We start from the raw sequence: 21361 nt of genomic DNA, 5'->3' as shown, positions 1-21361 counted from the left end.
AACGCGTATGGCCCTGCAAGGGAAGACTGTTGCTGGCTGTGCCTATGCTACCGGTGATACGTGTGCGGTAACCCCTCTGAGTGTTGCACTCCTACAAGGGGCAACCCGTTTTGGAGAGACTATTAGTGGCTGGTCCGGCCACGGGAGTGCCCCACCGCTATTGCTGGCGGGTCTTCACTGCCATTGGATAAGTGAGCGGTATGGAGAGCGGAGGGGGCCTGTTACATTGGAATTATAGGCAACTGCACAGCGCTGGACAATTTTCCTTACCCACTTGGGATTAACATTTTCTAACGGAGCACAGAGGCACCCACTTGGGTTTTGCACGGAGTTAAGCAAATTGAAAACTGCATATACCACAATGCCTTGCTTGAGCCCAACCGGGCATAACTCTGCATACTTAATAAATACACGTGCAAGTAATCTCTTTGCTGTTGAGCCGTTTGTCTGCCAGTGATCAAGAGCCCATGGGCGTTCGAAACGCGTATGGCCCTGCAAGGGAAGACTGTTTCTGGCTGTGCCTTTGCTACCGGTGAAACGTGTGCGGTAACCCCTCTGAGTGTGGCACTCCTACAGGGGGCAACCCGTTTTGGAGAGACTATTAGTGGCTGGTCCGGCCACGGGAGTGCCCCACCGCTATTGCTGGCGGGTCTTCACTGCCATTGGATAAGTGAGCGGTATGGAGAGCGGAGGGGGCCTGTTACATTGGAATTATAGGCAACTGCACAGCGCTGGATCATTTTCCTTACCCACTTGGGATTAACATTTTCTAACGGAGCACAGAGGCACCCACTTGGGTTTTGCACAGAGTTAAGCAAATTGAAAACTGCATATACCACAATGCCTTGCTTGAGCCCAACCGGGCGTAACTCTGCATACTTAATAAATACACGTGCAAGTAATCTGTTTGCTGTTGAGCCGTTTGTCTGCCAGTCATCAAGAGCGCATGGGCGCTCGAAACGCGTATGGCCCTGCAAGGGAAGACTGTTGCTGGCTGTGCCTTTGCTACCGGTGAAACGTGTGCGGTAACCCCTCTGAGTGTGGCACTCCTACAGGGGGCAACCCGTTTTGGAGAGACTATTAGTGGCTGGTCCGGCCACGGGAGTGCCCCACCGCTATTGCTGGCGGGTCTTTACTGCCATTGGATAAGTGAGCGGTATGGAGAGCGGAGGGGGCCTGTTACATTGGAATTATAGGCAACTGCACAGCGCTGGATAATTTTCCTTACCCACTTGGGATTAACATTTTCTAACGGAGCACAGAGGCACCCACTTGGGTTTTGCACAGAGTTAAGCAAATTGAAAACTGCATATACCACAATGCCTTGCTTGAGCCCAACCGGGCGTAACTCTGCATACTTAATAAATACACGTGCAAGTAATCTGTTTGCTGTTGAGCCATTTTTTGCCAGTCATCAAGAGCGCATGGGCGCTCGAAACGCGTATGGCCCTGCAAGGGAAGACTGTTGCTGGCTGTGCCTTTGCTACCGGTGAAACGTGTGCGGTAACCCCTCTGAGTGTGGCACTCCTACAGGGGGCAACCCGTTTTGGAGAGACTATTAGTGGCTGGTCCGGCCACGGGAGTGCCCCACCACTATTGCTGGCGGGTCTTCACTGCCATTGGATAAGTGAGCGGTATGGAGAGCGGAGGGGGCCTGTTACATTGGAATTATAGGCAACTGCACAGCGCTGGACAATTTTCCTTACCCACTTGGGATTAACATTTTCTAACGGAGCACAGAGGCACCCACTTGGGTTTTGCACGGAGTTAAGCAAATTGAAAACTGCATATACCACAATGCCTTGCTTGAGCCCAACCGGGCGTAACTCTGCATACTTAATAAATACACGTGCAAGTAATCTGTTTGCTGTTGAGCCGTTTGTCTGCCAGTGATCAAGAGCGCATGGGCGCTCGAAACGCGTATGGCCCTGCAAGGGAAGACTCTTGCTGGCTGTGCCTTTGCTACCTGTGAAACGTGTGCGGTAACCCCTCTGAGTGTGGCACTCCTACAGGGGGCAACCCGTTTTGGAGAGACTATTAGTGGCTGGTCCGGCCACGGGAATGCCCCACCGCTATTGCTGGCGGGTCTTCACTGCCATTGGATAAGTGAGCGGTATGGAGAGCGGAGGGGGCCTGTTACATTGGAATTATAGGCAACTGCACAGCGCTGGATCATTTTCCTTACCCACTTGGGATTAACATTTTCTAACGGAGCACAGAGGCACCCACTTGGGTTTTGCACAGAGTTAAGCAAATTGAAAACTGCATATACCACAATGCCTTGCTTGAGCCCAACCGGGCGTAACTCTGCATACTTAATAAATACACGTGCAAGTAATCTGTTTGCTGTTGAGCCGTTTTTTGCCAGTCATCAAGAGCGCATGGGCGCTCGAAACGCGTATGGCCCTGCAAGGGAAGACTGGTGCTGGCTGTGCCTTTGCTACCGGTGATACGTGTGCGGTAACCCCTCTGAGTGTGGCACTCCTACAGGGGGCAACCCGTTTTGGAGAGACTATTAGTGGCTGGTCCGGCCACGGGAGTGCCCTACCGCTATTGCTGGCGGGTCTTCACTGCCATTGGATAAGTGAGCGGTATGGAGAGCGGAGGGGGCCTGTTACATTGGAATTATAGGCAACTGCACAGCGCTGGACAATTTTCCTTACCCACTTGGGATTAACATTTTCTAACGGAGCACAGAGGCACCCACTTGGGTTTTGCACGGAGTTAAGCAAATTGAAAACTGCATATACCACAATGCCTTGCTTGAGCCCAACCGGGCGTAACTCTGCATACTTAATAAATACACGTGCAAGTAATCTCTTTGCTGTTGAGCCGTTTGTCTGCCAGTGATCAAGAGCCCATGGGCGTTCGAAACGCGTATGGCCCTGCAAGGGAAGACTGTTTCTGGCTGTGCCTTTGCTACCGGTGAAACGTGTGCGGTAACCCCTCTGAATGTGGCACTCCTACAGGGGGCAACCCGTTTTGGAGAGACTATTAGTGGCTGGTCCGGCCACGGGAGTGCCCCACCGCTATTGCTGGCGGGTCTTCACTGCCATTGGATAAGTGAGCGGTATGGAGAGCGGAGGGGGCCTGTTACATTGGAATTATTGGCAACTGCACAGCGCTGAATCATTTTCCTTACCCACTTGGGATTAACATTTTCTAACGGAGCACAGAGGCACCCACTTGGGTTTTGCACAGAGTTAAGCAAATTGAAAACTGCATATACCACAATGCCTTGCTTGAGCCCAACCGGGCGTAACTCTGCATACTTAATAAATACACGTGCAAGTAATCTGTTTGCTGTTGAGCCATTTTTTGCCAGTCATCAAGAGCGCATGGGCGCTCGAAACGCGTATGGCCCTGCAAGGGAAGACTGTTGCTGGCTGTGCCTTTGCTACCGGTGAAACGTGTGCGGTAACCCCTCTGAGTGTGGCACTCCTACAGGGGGCAACCCGTTTTGGAGAGACTATTAGTGGCTGGTCCGGCCACGGGAGTGCCCCACCGCTATTGCTGGCGGGTCTTCACTGCCATTGGATAAGTGAGCGGTATGGAGAGCGGAGGGGGCCTGTTACATTGGAATTATAGGCAACTGCACAGCGCTGGATAATTTTCCTTACCCACTTGGGATTAACATTTTCTAACGGAGCACAGAGGCACCCACTTGGGTTTTGCACGGAGTTAAGCAAATTGAAAACTGCATATACCACAATGCCTTGCTTGAGCCCAACCGGGCGTAACTCTGCATACTTAATAAATACACGTGCAAGTAATCTGTTTGCTGTTGAGCCATTTTTAGCCAGTCATCAAGAGCTCATGGGCGCTCGAAACGCGTATGGCCCTGCAAGGGAAGACTGTTGCTGGCTGTGCCTTTGCTACCGGTGAAACGTGTGCGGTAACCCCTCTGAGTGTGGCACTCCTACAGGGGGCAACCCGTTTTGGAGAGACTATTAGTGGCTGGTCCGGCCACGGGAGTGCCCCACCACTATTGCTGGCGGGTCTTCACTGCCATTGGATAAGTGAGCGGTATGGAGAGCGGAGGGGGCCTGTTACATTGGAATTATAGGCAACTGCACAGCGCTGGACAATTTTCCTTACCCACTTGGGATTAACATTTTCTAACGGAGCACAGAGGCACCCACTTGGGTTTTGCACGGAGTTAAGCAAATTGAAAACTGCATATACCACAATGCCTTGCTTGAGCCCAACCGGGCGTAACTCTGCATACTTAATAAATACACGTGCAAGTAATCTGTTTGCTTTTGAGCCGTTTTTTGCCAGTCATCAAGAGCGCATGGGCGCTCGAAACGCGTATGGCCCTGCAAGGGAAGACTGTTGCTGGCTGTGCCTTTTCTACCGGTGAAACGTGTGCGGTAACCCCTCTGAGTGTGGCACTCCTACAGGGGGCAACCCATTTTGGAGAGACTATTAGTGGCTGGTCCGGCCACGGGAGTGCCCCACCGCTATTGCTGGCGGGTCTTCACTGCCATTGGATAAGTGAGCAGTATGGAGAGCGGAGGGGGCCTGTTACATTGGAATTATAGGCAACTGCACAGCGCTGGATAATTTTCCTTACCCACTTGGGATTAACATTTTCTAACGGAGCACAGAGGCACCCACTTGGGTTTTGCACGGAGTTAAGCAAATTGAAAACTGCATATACCACAATGCCTTGCTTGAGCCCAACCGGGCGTAACTCTGCATACTTAATAAATACACGTGCAAGTAACCTGTTTGCTGTTGAGCCGTTTGTCTGCCAGTGATCAAGAGCGCATGGGCGCTCGAAACGCGTATGGCCCTGCAAGGGAAGACTGTTGCTGGCTGTGCCTTTGCTACCGGTGAAACGTGTGCGGTAACCCCTCTGAGTGTGGCACTCCTACAGGGGGCAACCCGTTTTGGAGAGACTATTAGTGGCTGGTCCGGTCACGGGAGTGCCCCACCGCTATTGCTGGCGGGTCTTCACTGCCATTGGATAAGTGAGCGGTATGGAGAGCGGAGGGGGCCTGTTACATTGGAATTATAGGCAACTGCACAGCGCTGGACAATTTTCCTTACCCACTTGGGATTAACATTTTCTAACGGAGCACAGAGGCACCCACTTGGGTTTTGCACGGAGTTAAGCAAATTGAAAACTGCATATACCACAATGCCTTGCTTGAGCCCAACCCGGCGTAACTCTGCATACTTAATAAATACACGTGCAAGTAATCTGTTTGCTGTTGAGCCGTTTGTCTGCCAGTGATCAAGAGCACATGGGCGCTCGAAACGCGTATGGCCCTGCAAGGGAAGACTGTTGCTGGCTGTGCCTTTGCTACCGGTGAAACGTGTGCGGTAACCCCTCTGAGTGTGGCACTCCTACAGGGGGCAACCCGTTTTGGAGAGACTATTAGTGGCTGGTCCGGACACGGGAGTGCCCCACCGCTATTGCTGGCGGGTCTTCACTGCCATTGGATAAGTGAGTGGTATGGAGAGTGGAGGGGGCCTGTTACATTGGAATTATAGGCAACTGCACAGCGCTGGACAATTTTCCTTACCCACTTGGGATTAACATTTTCTAACGGAGCACCGAGGCACCCACTTGGGTTTTGCACGGAGTTAAGCAAATTGAAAACTGCATATACCACAATGCCCTGCTTGAGCCCAACCGGGCGTAACTCTGCATACTTAATAAATACACGTGCAAGTAATCTGTTTGCTGTTGAGCCATTTGTCTGCCAGTGATCAAGAGCGCATGGGCACTCGAAACGCGTATGGCCCTGCAAGGGTAGACTGTTGCTGGCTGTGCCTTTGCTACCGGTGAAACGTGTGCGGTAACCCCTCTGAGTGTGGCACTCCTACAGGGGGCAACCCGTTTTGGAGAGACTATTAGTGGCTGGTCCGGCCACGGGAGTGCCCCACCGCTATTGCTGGCAGGTCTTCACTGCCATTGGATAAGTGAGCGGTATGGAGAGCGGAGGGGGCCTGTTACATTGGAATATAGGCAACTGCACAGCGCTGGACAATTTTCCTTACCCACTTGGGATTAACATTTTCTAACGGAGCACAGAGGCACCCACTTGGGTTTTGCACGGAGTTAAGCAAATTGAAAACTGCATATACCACAATGCCTTGCTTGAGCCCAACCGGGCGTAACTCTGCATACTTAATAAATACACGTGCAAGTAATCTGTTTGCTGTTGAGCCGTTTGTCTGCCAGTGATCAAGAGCGCATGGGCACTCGAAACGCGTATGGCCCTGCAAGGGAAGACTGTTGCTGGCTGTGCCTTTGCTACCGGTGAAACGTGTGCGGTAACCCCTCTGAGTGTGGCACTCCTACAGGGGGCACCCCGTTTTGGAGAGACTATTAGTGGCTGGTCCGGCCACGGGAGTGCCCCACCGCTATTGCTGGCGGGTCTTCACTGCCATTGGATAAGTGAGCGGTATGGAGAGCGGAGGGGGCCTGTTACATTGGAATTATAGGCAACTGCACAGCGCTGGACAATTTTCCTTACCCACTTGGGATTAACATTTTCTAACGGAGCACAGAGGCACCCACTTGGGTTTTGCACGGAGTTAAGCAAATTGAAAACTGCATATACCACAATGCCTTGCTTGAGCCCAACCGGGCGTAACTCTGCATACTTAATAAATACACGTGCAAGTAATCTGTTTGCTGTTGAGCCGTTTGTCTGCCAGTGATTAAGAGCGCATGGGCGCTCGAAACGCGTATGGCCCTGCAAGGGAAGACTGTTGCTGGCTGTGCCTTTGCTACCGGTGAAACGTGTGCGGTAACCCCTCTGAGTGTGGCACTCCTACAGGGGGCAACCCGTTTTGGAGAGACTATTAGTGGCTGGTCCGGCCACGGGAGTGCCCCACCGCTATTGCTGGCGGGTCTTCACTGCCATTGGATAAGTGAGCGGTATGGAGAGCGGAGGGGGCCTGTTACATTGGAATTATAGGCAACTGCACAGCGCTGGACAATTTTCCTTAACCACTTGGGATTAACATTTTCTAACGGAGCACAGAGGCACCCACTTGGGTTTTGCACGGAGTTAAGCAAATCGAAAACTGCATATACCACAATGCCTTCCTTGAGCCCAACCGGGCGTAACTCTGCATACTTAATAAATACACATGCAAGTAATCTGTTTGCTGTTGAGCCGTTTGTCTGCCAGTGATCAAGAGCGCATGGGCGCTCGAAACGCGTATGGCCCTGCAAGGGAAGACTGTTGCTGGCTGTGCCTTTGCTACCTGTGAAACGTGTGCGGTAACCCCTCTGAGTGTGGCACTCCTACAGGGGGCAACCCGTTTTGGAGAGACTATTAGTGGCTGGTCCGGCCACGGGAGTGCCCCACCGCTATTGCTGGTGGGTCTTCACTGTCATTGGATAAGTGAGCGGTATGGAGAGCTGAGGGGGCCTGTTACATTGGAATTATAGGCAACTGCACAGCGCTGGACAATTTTCCTTACCCACTTGGGATTAACATTTTCTAACGGAGCACATAGGCACCAACTTGGGTTTTGCACGGAGTTAAGCAAATTGAAAACTGCATATACCACAATGCCTTGCTTGAGCCCAACCGGGCGTAACTCTGCATATTTAATAAATACACGTGCAAGTAATCTGTTTGCTGTTGAGCCGTTTGTCTGCCAGTGATCAAGAGCGCATGGGCGCTCGAAACGCGTATGGCCCTGCAAGGGAAGACTGTTGCTGGCTGTGCCTTTGCTACCGGTGAAACGTGTGCGGTAACCCCTCTGAGTGTGGCACTCCTACAGGGGGCAACCCGTTTTGGAGAGACTATTAGTGGCTGGTCCGGCCACGGGAATGCCCCACCGCTATTGCTGGCGGGTCTTCACTGCCATTGGATAAGTGAGCGGTATGGAGAGCGGAGGGGGCCTGTTACATTGGAATTATAGGCAACTGCACAGCGCTGGATAATTTTCCTTACCCACTTGGGATTAACATTTTCTAACGGAGCACAGAGGCACCCACTTGGGTTTTGCACGGAGTTAAGCAAATTGAAAACTGCATATACCACAATGCCTTGCTTGAGCCCAACCGGGCGTAACTCTGCATACTTAATAAATACACGTGCAAGTAATCGGTTTGCTGTTGAGCCATTTTTTGCCAGTCATCAAGAGCGCATGGGCGCTCGAAACGCGTATGGCCCTGCAAGGGAAGACTGTTGCTGGCTGTGCCTTTGCTACCGGTGAAACGTGTGCGGTAACCCCTCTGAGTGTGGCACTCCTACAGGGGGCAAACCGTTTTGGAGAGACTATTAGTGGCTGGTCCGGCCACGGGAGTGCCCCACCGCTATTGCTGGCGGGTCTTCACTGCCATTGGATAAGTGAGCGGTATGGAGAGCGGAGGGGGCCTGTTACATTGGAATTATAGGCAACTGCACAGCGCTGGACAATTTTCCTTACTCACTTGGGATTAACATTTTCTAACGGAGCACAGAGGCACCCACTTGGGTTTTGCACGGAGTTAAGCAAATTGAAAACTGCATATAACACAATGCCTTGCTTGAGCCCAACCGGGCGTAACTCTGCATACTTAATAAATACACGTACAAGTAATCTGTTTGCTGTTGAGCCGTTTTTTGCCAGTCATCAAGAGCGCATGGGCGCTCGAAACGCGTATGGCCCTGCAAGGGAAGACTGTTGCTGGCTGTGCCTTTTCTACCGGTGAAACGTGTGCGGTAACCCCTCTGAGTGTCGCACTCCTACAGGGGGCAACCCGTTTTGGAGAGACTATTAGTGGCTGGTCCGGCCACGGGAGTGCCCCACCGCTATTGCTGGCGGGTCTTCACTGCCATTGGATAAGTGAGCGGTATGGAGAGCGGAGGGGGCCTGTTACATTGGAATTATAGGCAACTGCACAGCGCTGGATAATTTTCCTTATCCACTTGGGATTAACATTTTCTCTCACGGAGCACACAGGCACCCACTTGGGTTTTGCACGGAGTTAAGCAAATTGAAAACTGCATATACCACAATGCCTTGCTTGAGCCCAACCGGGCGTAACTCTGCATACTTAATAAATACACGTGCAAGTAATCTGTTTGCTGTTGAGCCGTTTGTCTGCCAGTGATCAAGAGCGCATGGGCGCTCGAAACGCGTATGGCCCTGCAAGGGAAGACTGTTGCTGGTTGTGCCTTTGCTACCGGTGAAACGTGTGCGGTAACCCCTCTGAGTGTGGCACTCCTACAGGGGGCAACCAGTTTTGGAGAGACTATTAGTGGCTGGTCCGGTCACGGGAGTGCCCCACCGCTATTGCTGGCGGGTCTTCACTGCCATTGGATAAGTGAGCGGTATGGAGAGCGGAGGGGGCCTGTTACATTGGAATTATAGGCAACTGCACAGCGCTGGACAATTTTCCTTACCCACTTGGGATTAACATTTTCTAACGGAGCACAGAGGCACCCACTTGGGTTTTGCACGGAGTTAAGCAAATTGAAAACTGCATATACCACAATGCCTTGCTTGAGCCCAACCGGGCGTAACTCTGCATACTTAATAAATACACGTGCAAGTAATCTGTTTGCTGTTGAGCCGTTTGTCTGCCAGTGATAAAGAGCACATGGGCGCTCGAAACGCGTATGGCCCTGCAAGGGAAGACTGTTGCTGGCTGTGCCTTTGCTACCGGTGAAACGTGTGCGGTAACCCCTCTGAGTGTGGCACTCCTACAGGGGGCAACCCGTTTTGGAGAGACTATTAGTGGCTGGTCCGGACACGGGAGTGCCCCACCGCTATTGCTGGCGGGTCTTCACGGCCATTGGATAAGTGAGTGGTATGGCGAGTGGAGGGGGCCTGTTACATTGGAATTATAGGCAACTGCACAGCGCTGGACAATTTTCCTTACCCACTTGGGATTAACATTTTCTAACGGAGCACCGAGGCACCCACTTGGGTTTTGCACGGAGTTAAGCAAATTGAAAACTGCATATACCACAATGCCCTGCTTGAGCCCAACCGGGCGTAACTCTGCATACTTAATAAATACACGTGCAAGTTATCTGTTTGCTGTTGAGCCGTTTGTCTGCCAGTGATCAAGAGCGCATGGGCGCTCGAAACGCGTATGGCCCTGCAAGGGTAGACTGTTGCTGGCTGTGCCTTTGCTACCGGTGAAACGTGTGCGGTAACCCCTCTGAGTGTGGCACTCCTACAGGGGGCAACCCGTTTTGGAGAGACTATTAGTGGCTGGTCCGGCCACGGGAGTGCCCCACCGCTATTGCTGGCGGGTCTTCACTGCCATTGGATAAGTGAGCGGTATGGAGAGCGGAGGGGGCCTGTTACATTGGAATTATAGGCAACTGCACAGCGCTGGACAATTTTCCTTACCCACTTGGGATTAACATTTTCTAACGGAGCACAGAGGCACCCACTTGGGTTTTGCACGGAGTTAAGCAAATTGAAAACTGCATATACCACAATGCCTTGCTCGAGCCCAACCGGGCGTAACTCTGCATACTTAATAAATACACGTGCAAGTAATCTGTTTGCTGTTGAGCCGTTTGTCTGCCAGTGATCAAGAGCGCATGGGCACTCGAACCGCGTATGGCCCTGCAAGGGAAGACTGTTGCTGGCTGTGCCTTTGCTACCGGTGAAACGTGTGCGGTAACCCCTCTGAGTGTGGCACACCTACAGGGGGCACCCCGTTTTGGAGAGACTATTAGTGGCTGGTCCGGCCACGGGAGTGCCCCACCGCTATTGCTGGCGGGTCTTCACTGCCATTGGATAAGTGAGCGGTATGGAGAGCGGAGGGGGCCTGTTACATTGGAATTATAGGCAACTGCACAGCGCTGGACAATTTTCCTTACCCACTTGGGATTAACATTTTCTAACGGAGCACAGAGGCACCCACTTGGGTTTTGCACGGAGTTAAGCAAATTGAAAACTGCATATACCACAATGCCTTGCTCGAGCCCAACCGGGCGTAACTCTGCATACTTAATAAATACACGTGCAAGTAATCTGTTTGCTGTTGAGCCGTTTGTCTGCCAGTGATCAAGAGCGCATGGGCACTCGAAACGCGTATGGCCCTGCAAGGGAAGACTGTTGCTGGCTGTGCCTTTGCTACCGGTGAAACGTGTGCGGTAACCCCTCTGAGTGTGGCACTCCTACAGGGGGCACCCCATTTTGGAGAGACTATTAGTGGCTGGTCCGGCCACGGGAGTGCCCCACCGCTATTGCTGGCGGGTCTTCACTGCCATTGGATAAGTGAGCGGTATGGAGAGCGGAGGGGGCCTGTTACATTGGAATTATAGGCAACTGCACAGCGCTGGACAATTTTCCTTACCCACTTGGGATTAACATTTTCTAACGGAGCACAGAGGCACCCACTTGGGTTTTGCACGGAGTTAAGCAAATTGAAAACTGCATATACCACAATGCCTTGCTTGAGCCCAACCGGGCGTAACTCTGCATACTTAATAAATACACGTGCAAGTAATCTGTTTGCTGTTGAGCCGTTTGTCTGCCAGTGATCAAGAGCGCATGGGCGCTCGAAACGCGTATGGCCCTGCAAGGGAAGACTGTTGCTGGCTGTGCCTTTGCTACCGGTGAAACGTGTGCGGTAACCCCTCTGAGTGTGGCACTCCTACAGGGGGCAACCCGTTTTGGAGAGACTATTAGTGGCTGGTCCGGCCACGGGAGTGCCCCACCGCTATTGCTGGCGGGTCTTCACTGCCATTGGATAAGTGAGCGGTATGGAGAGCGGAGGGGGCCTGTTACATTGGAATTATAGGCAACTGCACAGCGCTGGACAATTTTCCTTAACCACTTGGGATTAACATTTTCTAACGGAGCACAGAGGCACCCACTTGGGTTTTGCATGGAGTTAAGCAAATCGAAAACTGCATATACCACAATGCCTTCCTTGAGCCCAACCGGGCGTAACTCTGCATACTTAATAAATACACGTGCAAGTAATCTGTTTGCTGTTGAGCCGTTTGTCTGCCAGTGATCAAGAGCGCATGGGCGCTCGAAACGCGTGTGGCCCTGCAAGGGAAGACTGTTGCTGGCTGTGCCTTTGCTACCTGTGAAACGTGTGCGGTAACCCCTCTGAGTGTGGCACTCCTACAGGGGGCAACCCGTTTTGGAGAGACTATTAGAGGCTGGTCCGGCCATGGGAGTGCCCCACCGCTATTGCTGGTGGGTCTTCACTGTCATTGGATAAGTGAGCGGTATGGAGAGCGGAGGGGGCCTGTTACATTGGAATTATAGGCAACTGCACAGCGCTGGACAATTTTCCTTACCCACTTGGGATTAACATTTTCTAACGGAGCACAGAGGCACCCACTTGGGTTTTGCACGGAGTTAAGCAAATTGAAAACTGCATATACCACAATGCCTTGCTTGAGCCCAACCGGGCGTAACTCTGCATATTTAATAAATACACGTGCAAGTAATCTGTTTGCTGTTGAGCCGTTTGTCTGCCAGTGATCAAGAGCGCATGGGCGCTCGAAACGCGTATGGCCCTGCAAGGGAAGACTGTTGCTGGCTGTGCCTTTGCTACCGGTGAAACGTGTGCGGTAACCCCTCTGAGTGTGGCACTCCTACAGGGGGCAACCCGTTTTGGAGAGACTATTAGTGGCTGGTCCGGCCACGGGAATGCCCCACCGCTATTGCTGGCGGGTCTTCACTGCCATTGGATAAGTGAGCGATATGGAGAGCGGAGGGGGCCTGTTACATTGGAATTATAGGCAACTGCACAGCGCTGGACAATTTTCCTTACCCTCTTGGGATTAACATTTTCTAACGGAGCACAGAGGCACCCACTTGGGTTTTGCACGGAGTTAAGCAAATTGAAAACTGCATAAACCACAATGCCTTGCTTGAGTCCAACCGGGCGTAACTCTGCATACTTAATAAATACACGTGCAAGTAATCTGTTTGCTGTTGAGCCGTTTGTCTGCCAGTGATCAAGAGCGCATGGGCGCTCGAAACGCGTATGGCCCTGCAAGGGAAGACTGTTGCTGGCTGTGCCTTTGCTACCGGTGAAACGTGTGCGGTAACCCCTCTGAGTGTGGCACTCCTACAGGGGGCAACCCGTTTTGGAGAGCATATATATAAGCTCGTGATGTAAGTGGACAATGGAGCATGCTGCGACATCACCCCACATGGGTTTTAATTGTAGTAACAGTTTGCACACCGAAACGAACTCACTTGAGCTTTATGATATTTTCTGCACTACCAGGACCATTAGGCAGCGTGAGCAGCCCCGCCCACTGAGGCATCCAGGGAAATAAAAGTGCAGCAAACCGCGCTTTTGGTGTCCAACACAAACTTTTTGCCATTGAAGAAGGGAACTGCCTGTTCCTGAAACGCGTCTGGCTGGGTGAAATGAACAATGATGCACGGAGATGACCGTTTTCCCACTTGTAAGCTTTGACCATTAAAGATTCGAAAATGATACGCTGCTGTTGGCTTTTCCTCATTGGGGCTTACCTGTGATGTTGTATATATATATATATATATATATATATATATATATATATATATATATATATATATATATATATATATATATATATTCCATCACCTCGTCACACCTCCATTCTCGTCGGAAAGAACGAGCGCAGACCTCAAGTACATGATACAATTGTTTATTTGTCTTCACCTGCCATAACGCGTTTCAGCCGAACAAGCGGCCTTGATCACATGACCAATTATATATTATATATATATATATATTTTTTGTTATTATTATTTTCTTTTTATTAACACTCATAAACTTTTTTTTAAAACACCAACAGTCACTGGATGATATCAAATCAAATCAAATCAATCCATCTTTATTACATTTTTTGTACAGAAAATTATAAAAGCAAAACTGTTAAAATATCAAGATTATATAGTTAAAAGAATACCCAATATATTATTAAAAAAACTGATTACTAAAGAATACATTGATTAGTACCCACTTTGTTTTTCAAAATCCTTTTGATGTCTCATGCATTTTTATATAATCATGCCTTTCCTGTGTTTAATAATGCATTTCAAGAAGGAAGCAATTGACTGTGTGAAACATTCGTTATCCAGAAATTGCAAGGCTAGGAACGCAGACCTACATTGTCTCAGTCCCCAGAGTCTTAAAACAGGTAAAATCCATCTTTTCCTTTGCATTGCATAACATTTACAAAATAAAACCATGTGTATGGTTGATTGCTGTGTCATGGTTCGGTAGGAGGCCCTTCTTCCCCGATCACCTGGTGTGTCTGTGTGCGCGCTTGAACCACATACTCATGCGGGATAGAGTCTCCTCACTTCCGTGTTGCTGGCGGTTAGCAGTTCAGCTTCCATTGCTGGAACCGCCGCAACGTCACTCAGCGCTTCCGATGGAATCCACATAACCTCAGCGGTTCCCACCGGCTCGGCGATCGTATTGATGCCTGTGCCTGGACAGACGCCTTCTTCTCAGGATATCGCTCTCTGCCTTTGCGTGCGCACTGGTAGTGCCTCTTACAACGTTGCTGGAGATTAGCTGCGTTCCCTGGGGTGACCAGTCAGTAGGCGCCTGGTTGCACAGGAAACTTACCCCTTGCCACATCCTGCTGGAGCGCTTGTTTGTGTATACCTTTCGATTTAGCCACACCACGCTGGAGCACTTGTTTCTGTTAACCTTTTGATTTAACCACACTTCGCTGGAGTGCTTGTTTTTGGGTTTCTCTGCACCACGCTTGTTTTTCGGTTCTTCTTTTAATGCGTAGGAGTGCTTGTTACTTTGTTGTACATTGCGCAGGAGTGCCAGTTACTTTGATGTGCATTGTGCAGGAGCGCTATTCTGTTCATGCTATCGATGGCTTCAGAACATGTGATGTCCAGTTATGACGTAACCGCTGCCTTCCGCATGAGTGTATGTTAGTGACCTGAAGAGCGTTTGTCTATGCTGATTGTAATAGGTATTCCCTTGTCTCCCTGTCTAGCTGGTGTCCACGGTTCATCCGAACAGAGGGACGTCCTCTACTGGTCTTCCAGACATCGTCCTGCCATCTTTAGCTTCCTTCCCCATTCCCATCTTTATCCTAGTTTGTTTCCAAGTCTTGATTAGGGTAAGGTTGGTAACGGGGCGATAGCTCATGTCATCTCTGTGAGATCTCTCCACAAGATACAGGTAAAACTTGTGGGGTACAGGACATGCTGGGATTGGTTATCGCAGGGGCAACTAATTAGTGTTGGAGACCAGTCATTTAGTTCAGGAAAGCTTACTGCACAGTGAAAAAATCCAAATCTAAAACGGGTTAAAACAAATCGATCATACTCACTTAATGCAAAATTTAGGTATGGCTGTGTACCAAATGTAGTGAGTATAAGTTGATTGGATTGTACCGACACCTTAGCTGGCACACTTGCAAATCTGTTTGCCTCAGTGACGGTCATACAGGATTTTTTAAGAAATTTTCTATTTACCGTATGCAAAATATCAGGATTGTTAAAATATTCTGGGTGACACAGATCTTTCATAAATATTTATATAATTCAGCCAGGGGACCTCCAGAGCCCGGTTTAGCATGAGGCTATCCTTTAAAACGTCTTGGTTAAAAGAAGTTGTAGTGGAGGTCCAAATCCTGTGCCACAACAGGACCGGTTGGATCTTAATTGTATCTGATATATAAGGCAAACCTAATTCTGTGTGGCATATATAAATAGAGGTACTGTCTGGAACCGCCAGGAGGTATTTTAGAAAAGCATTTTCCACTTTTTGGATAGGTTTAGTATCGCTGTAGCCCCATACACCTGCCCCGTATATTGCTATACTGGTGCACTTTGCCTTCTAAATTTCCAGGATTTAGGCTGGAGGTTTTCTTCCCAGCTTCTTTGCAAAGTTAGCCAGGGCTGTAGTAGCTTTTATAAAGAGCAAACTCCTGTTTTTTACGGCCTGATATCATGTCCCCTTGTTGTCAAATAAAATACCTAAATAAGGAAATGTTGTGGTAGGTTCGACCTTTCTATTGCCAATAAAAATCTCCCTGCAACTGGTGCTGTCTTTGCCGCACTTCATTATAAAAGTTTTAGAGATATTAACGCGCAGGCCAAGATTCTCCATGTATTCAGTGAAACCTAGTAAATACCCTTTGGAGTCCCAATGGAGTACGGGCCATCAGCACTGTGTTGTCCGCATACAAGAGGGCGGGCATAGGGCGTCTATTTATTTGTGGCAGGTCCTGATACCCTGCTACCAGTGCTTGTTCAAGACGATTGGTATAAAAAGTGAATAAAAATGGTGCCAGGACGCATCCCTGCCTAACCCCATCTCGACCTTGGGCGTTGCAGTGCCTTCTACTTTAAGTCCATAACGGTTCCTTGCTTTGGCTTTGCAGTAAAGTTTTCTTACAAATTGAATTAATGATGTCTCCACCCCCATAGTAGTTAAAATCTCCCATAATTTATTGTGTGCAACGTAGTCAAAAGCTGCCGATAGGTCTACAAAGGCGAGATATTATTTTCCTTCTTTTGACCACGTGTACTTCCCTGTCAGGATGTTAAGGTTCAGTCTAAATACATACAACAATATCCACGGGTCTAAACCGACTTTTAGAACCACAAAAGACTTAAAAACAGTAACCATTAACATATATCCCTCGAGCAGACTACAGAAGGAAAAATCCTATAAAAGGATGGATTCCCTTCACTCACCAATGGTAACATGCTTCCTCAGCTGGTTCTCCTCCTACTGTCACACTAGTGGTACTAAGGGCTACAACCGTTTCAAAGGAAAGGGGAGCTCGCGGATGTTTTTTTAAAAAAGCTATACAAATTTAAGCGATAAACCGCTGTGTTTAGACTAACAAATGCGAGTAATCGATCAGTGTGGGACTGCTAGGTGCAGTGCGAAAATACTGTGAATCAGTGAATTAAAATTGACCACTGAGAGAGAAGAACCTTTATTAATATCTCTCAAAGGTCAAACCTAAAACTAGTGCAAAATGACAGTTTTCAACAAATAACTGGATGTGAATGGTCAACATGTTTCAGCATAGACAGACATAGTTAGCCTATGCCTTCTTAAGGATCACAGGAATGTTGCTACTGCACAAAGTGATATAAAGAAATCAAAAAATGAATGAAAAGGTTGGAACAAATACAACCTCATCACCTGTAATTAGGAGTGTTTGACATTTCCTCTGTAAGTGACGGAATGTGGATGATTTCTGCAAAAGAGTAAAGCACAATGCTTGTATATTGTAAAGGTTGGTACAATTTCAAAAAAAGGTGACTCAATGATTCAAAACATAGAATACTATATATACTAACAAATTAGGTCATTATCTCAAATTGTGCCATTTCTTAGATGCATATGATGCATGCTAATCCGTATTACACGAGGATAAGACGTCACCTCACCTGGCTGTGGCTCAGGAAAAAGGAGGCACCGCTCTGCAAACCAACATGGGACTAAAACAAACCATGTTCATAATACCATGCTTTTCACTATATCTCTGTTTACTTAGTAAAGCAAGAGCATCGCGCACACAGACTGACAACGGAACATAGGTCTAGTTAAAAACTATACATCAACTTACTCATATAATTATGTCCATACTTATCCCATGATCTATATTAGGGATCACGGTATTGTTATGTTTAAATGTTGGGAGAGAGGGCCGTCCATCATAGCTCCCATAGCTTGACAGCACTCAACACTACTCTCCAACTCAAAATTCTGTGATTGTCTGCCCAATTATATTACAAGTTGGAGATAATTGCTCCACTATAGCCCGTGCAATGGCGGACTTGCTGGCTGTTTATTACTCCCATTAAAGGCCTTCTGATAATACTGCCTGAATGTTGCTTAAACCATGATCGCTGTATTTAATCATGGAAAACCACCCTTTCTTTGTGCACTTGGCACCTCAATGTTTATTCTATTAACTTGGCTGTGAAGCCTAACTCTATTACACATCACCTTGTGGCATAAAACCTATGTGCGCATACCACCTCCATAAAGATGTGCCTCGACATTTACTAGTGTACACTCAGAGTCCGATATTGTTCCTCTTTCTATCGGTTCTGTGCTTAAGGCATATCCTTGTAATAGTGAGTAGGACATTGCATTTTCAAAAAGCTCATGACCCACTCAGCTAAAAAAAAAACACCCCGCACTCCAGTATGCAAAAGTCAAAATAAAATCACTGCCATTATACCAAGAACGTGAGGAGGTTTCCATACTAGAAAATAACCCCGTCAACAAAGGGCTTATCAACAAATACTCACGCGTACGAGTGCGCTTACCTGTCCGTCGGTACCTCTGGCGGTTCAATGGGTCACCTGGGAAGGTACCGAACTTCAGGAAATACCATCTTTACACAGATTGAAAAGCCTACGTCACACGCAACAAGTGCTGAGCGCCCGATCACATTGACGGTCCATGACAAGGATCATGGGAAATGTGGTTACAAAGACGATATCTACACCGCGTTACCGTTGTACCGACACCTTAGCTGGCACACTTGCAAATCTGTTTGCCTCAGTGACGGTCATACAGGATTTTTTAAGAAATGTTCTATTTACCGTATGCAAAATATCAGGATTGTTAAAATATTCTGGGTGACACAGATCTTTCATAAATATTTATATAATTCAGCCAGGGGACCTCCAGAGCCCGGTTTAGCATGAGGCTATCCTTTAAAACGTCTTGGTTAAAAGAAGTTGTAGTGGAGGTCCAAATCCTGTGCCACAACAGGACCGGTTGGATCTTAATTGTATCTGATATATAAGGCAAACCTAATTCTGTGTGGCATATATAAATAGAGGTACTGTCTGGAACCGCCAGGAGGTATTTTAGAAAAGCATTTTCCACTTTTTGGATAGGTTTAGTATCGCTGTAGCCCCATACACCTGCCCCGTATATTGCTATACTGGTGCACTTTGCCTTCTAAATTTCCAGGATTTAGGCTGGAGGTTTTCTTCCCAGCTTCTTTGCAAAGTTAGCCAGGGCTGTAGTAGCTTTTATAAAGAGCAAACTCCTGTTTTTTACGGCCTGATATCATGTCCCCTTGTTGTCAAATAAAATACCTAAATAAGGAAATGTTGTGGTAGGTTCGACCTTTCTATTGCCAATAAAAATCTCCCTGCAACTGGTGCTGTCTTTGCCGCACTTCATTATAAAAGTTTTAGAGATATTAACGCGCAGGCCAAGATTCTCCATGTATTCAGTGAAACCTAGTAAATACCCTTTGGAGTCCCAATGGAGTACGGGCCATCAGCACTGTGTTGTCCGCATACAAGAGGGCGGGCATAGGGCGTCTATTTATTTGTGGCAGGTCCTGATACCCTGCTACCAGTGCTTGTTCAAGACGATTGGTATAAAAAGTGAATAAAAATGGTGCCAGGACGCATCCCTGCCTAACCCCATCTCGACCTTGGGCGTTGCAGTGCCTTCTACTTTAAGTCCATAACGGTTCCTTGCTTTGGCTTTGCAGTAAAGTTTTCTTACAAATTGAATTAATGATGTCTCCACCCCCATAGTAGTTAAAATCTCCCATAATTTATTGTGTGCAACGTAGTCAAAAGCTGCCGATAGGTCTACAAAGGCGAGATATTATTTTCCTTCTTTTGACCACGTGTACTTCCCTGTCAGGATGTTAAGGTTCAGTCTAAATACACACAACAATATCCACGGGTCTAAACCGACTTTTAGAACCACAAAAGACTTAAAAACAGTAACCATTAACATATATCCCTCGAGCAGACTACAGAAGGAAAAATCCTATAAAAGGATGGATTCCCTTCACTCACCAATGGTAACATGCTTCCTCAGCTGGTTCTCCTCCTACTGTCACACTAGTGGTACTAAGGGCTACAACCGTTTCAAAGGAAAGGGGAGCTCGCGGATGTTTTTTTAAAAAAGCTATACAAATTTAAGCGATAAACCGCTGTGTTTAGACTAACAAATGCGAGTAATCGATCAGTGTGGGACTGCTAGGTGCAGTGCGAAAATACTGTGAATCAGTGAATTAAAATTGACCACTGAGAGAGAAGAACCTTTATTAATATCTCTCAAAGGTCAAACCTAAAACTAGTGCAAAATGACAGTTTTCAACAAATAACTGGATGTGAATGGTCAACATGTTTCAGCATAGACAGACATAGTTAGCCTATGCCTTCTTAAGGATCACAGGAATGTTGCTACTGCACAAAGTGATATAAAGAAATCAAAAAATGAATGAAAAGGTTGGAACAAATACAACCTCATCACCTGTAATTAGGAGTGTTTGACATTTCCTCTGTAAGTGACGGAATGTGGATGATTTCTGCAAAAGAGTAAAGCACAATGCTTGTATATTGTAAAGGTTGGTACAATTTCAAAAAAAGGTGACTCAATGATTCAAAACATAGAATACTATATATACTAACAAATTAGGTCATTATCTCAAATTGTGCCATTTCTTAGATGCATATGATGCATGCTAATCCGTATTACACGAGGATAAGACGTCACCTCACCTGGCTGTGGCTCAGGAAAAAGGAGGCACCGCTCTGCAAACCAACATGGGACTAAAACAAACCATGTTCATAATACCATGCTTTTCACTATATCTCTGTTTACTTAGTAAAGCAAGAGCATCGCGCACACAGACTGACAACGGAACATAGGTCTAGTTAAAAACTATACATCAACTTACTCATATAATTTTGTCCATACTTATCCCATGATCTATATTAGGGATCACGGTATTGTTATGTTTAAATGTTGGGAGAGAGGGCCGTCCATCATAGCTCCCATAGCTTGACAGCACTCAACACTACTCTCCAACTCAAAATTCTGTGATTGTCTGCCCAATTATATTACAAGTTGGAGATAATTGCTCCACTATAGCCCGTGCAATGGCGGACTTGCTGGCTGTTTATTACTCCCATTAAAGGCCTTCTGATAATACTGCCTGAATGTTGCTTAAACCATGATCGCTGTATTTAATCATGGAAAACCACCCTTTCTTTGTGCACTTGGCACCTCAATGTTTATTCTATTAACTTGGCTGTGAAGCCTAACTCTATTACACATCACCTTGTGGCATAAAACCTATGTGCGCATACCACCTCCATAAAGATGTGCCTCGACATTTACTAGTGTACACTCAGAGTCCGATATTGTTCCTCTTTCTATCGGTTCTGTGCTTAAGGCATATCCTTGTAATAGTGAGTAGGACATTGCATTTTCAAAAAGCTCATGACCCACTCAGCTAAAAAAAAAACACCCCGCACTCCAGTATGCAAAAGTCAAAATAAAATCACTGCCATTATACCAAGAACGTGAGGAGGTTTCCATACTAGAAAATAACCCCGTCAACAAAGGGCTTATCAACAAATACTCACGCGTACGAGTGCGCTTACCTGTCCGTCGGTACCTCTGGCGGTTCAATGGGTCACCTGGGAA

The sequence above is a fragment of the Lissotriton helveticus genome, chromosome 9, assembly GCF_964261635.1.
Source record: "Lissotriton helveticus chromosome 9, aLisHel1.1, whole genome shotgun sequence".
Lineage (NCBI taxonomy): Eukaryota > Metazoa > Chordata > Amphibia > Caudata > Salamandridae > Lissotriton > Lissotriton helveticus.
The sequence above is the reverse complement of the archived record's forward strand: the minus strand, read 5'-3'. Positions refer to the sequence as shown.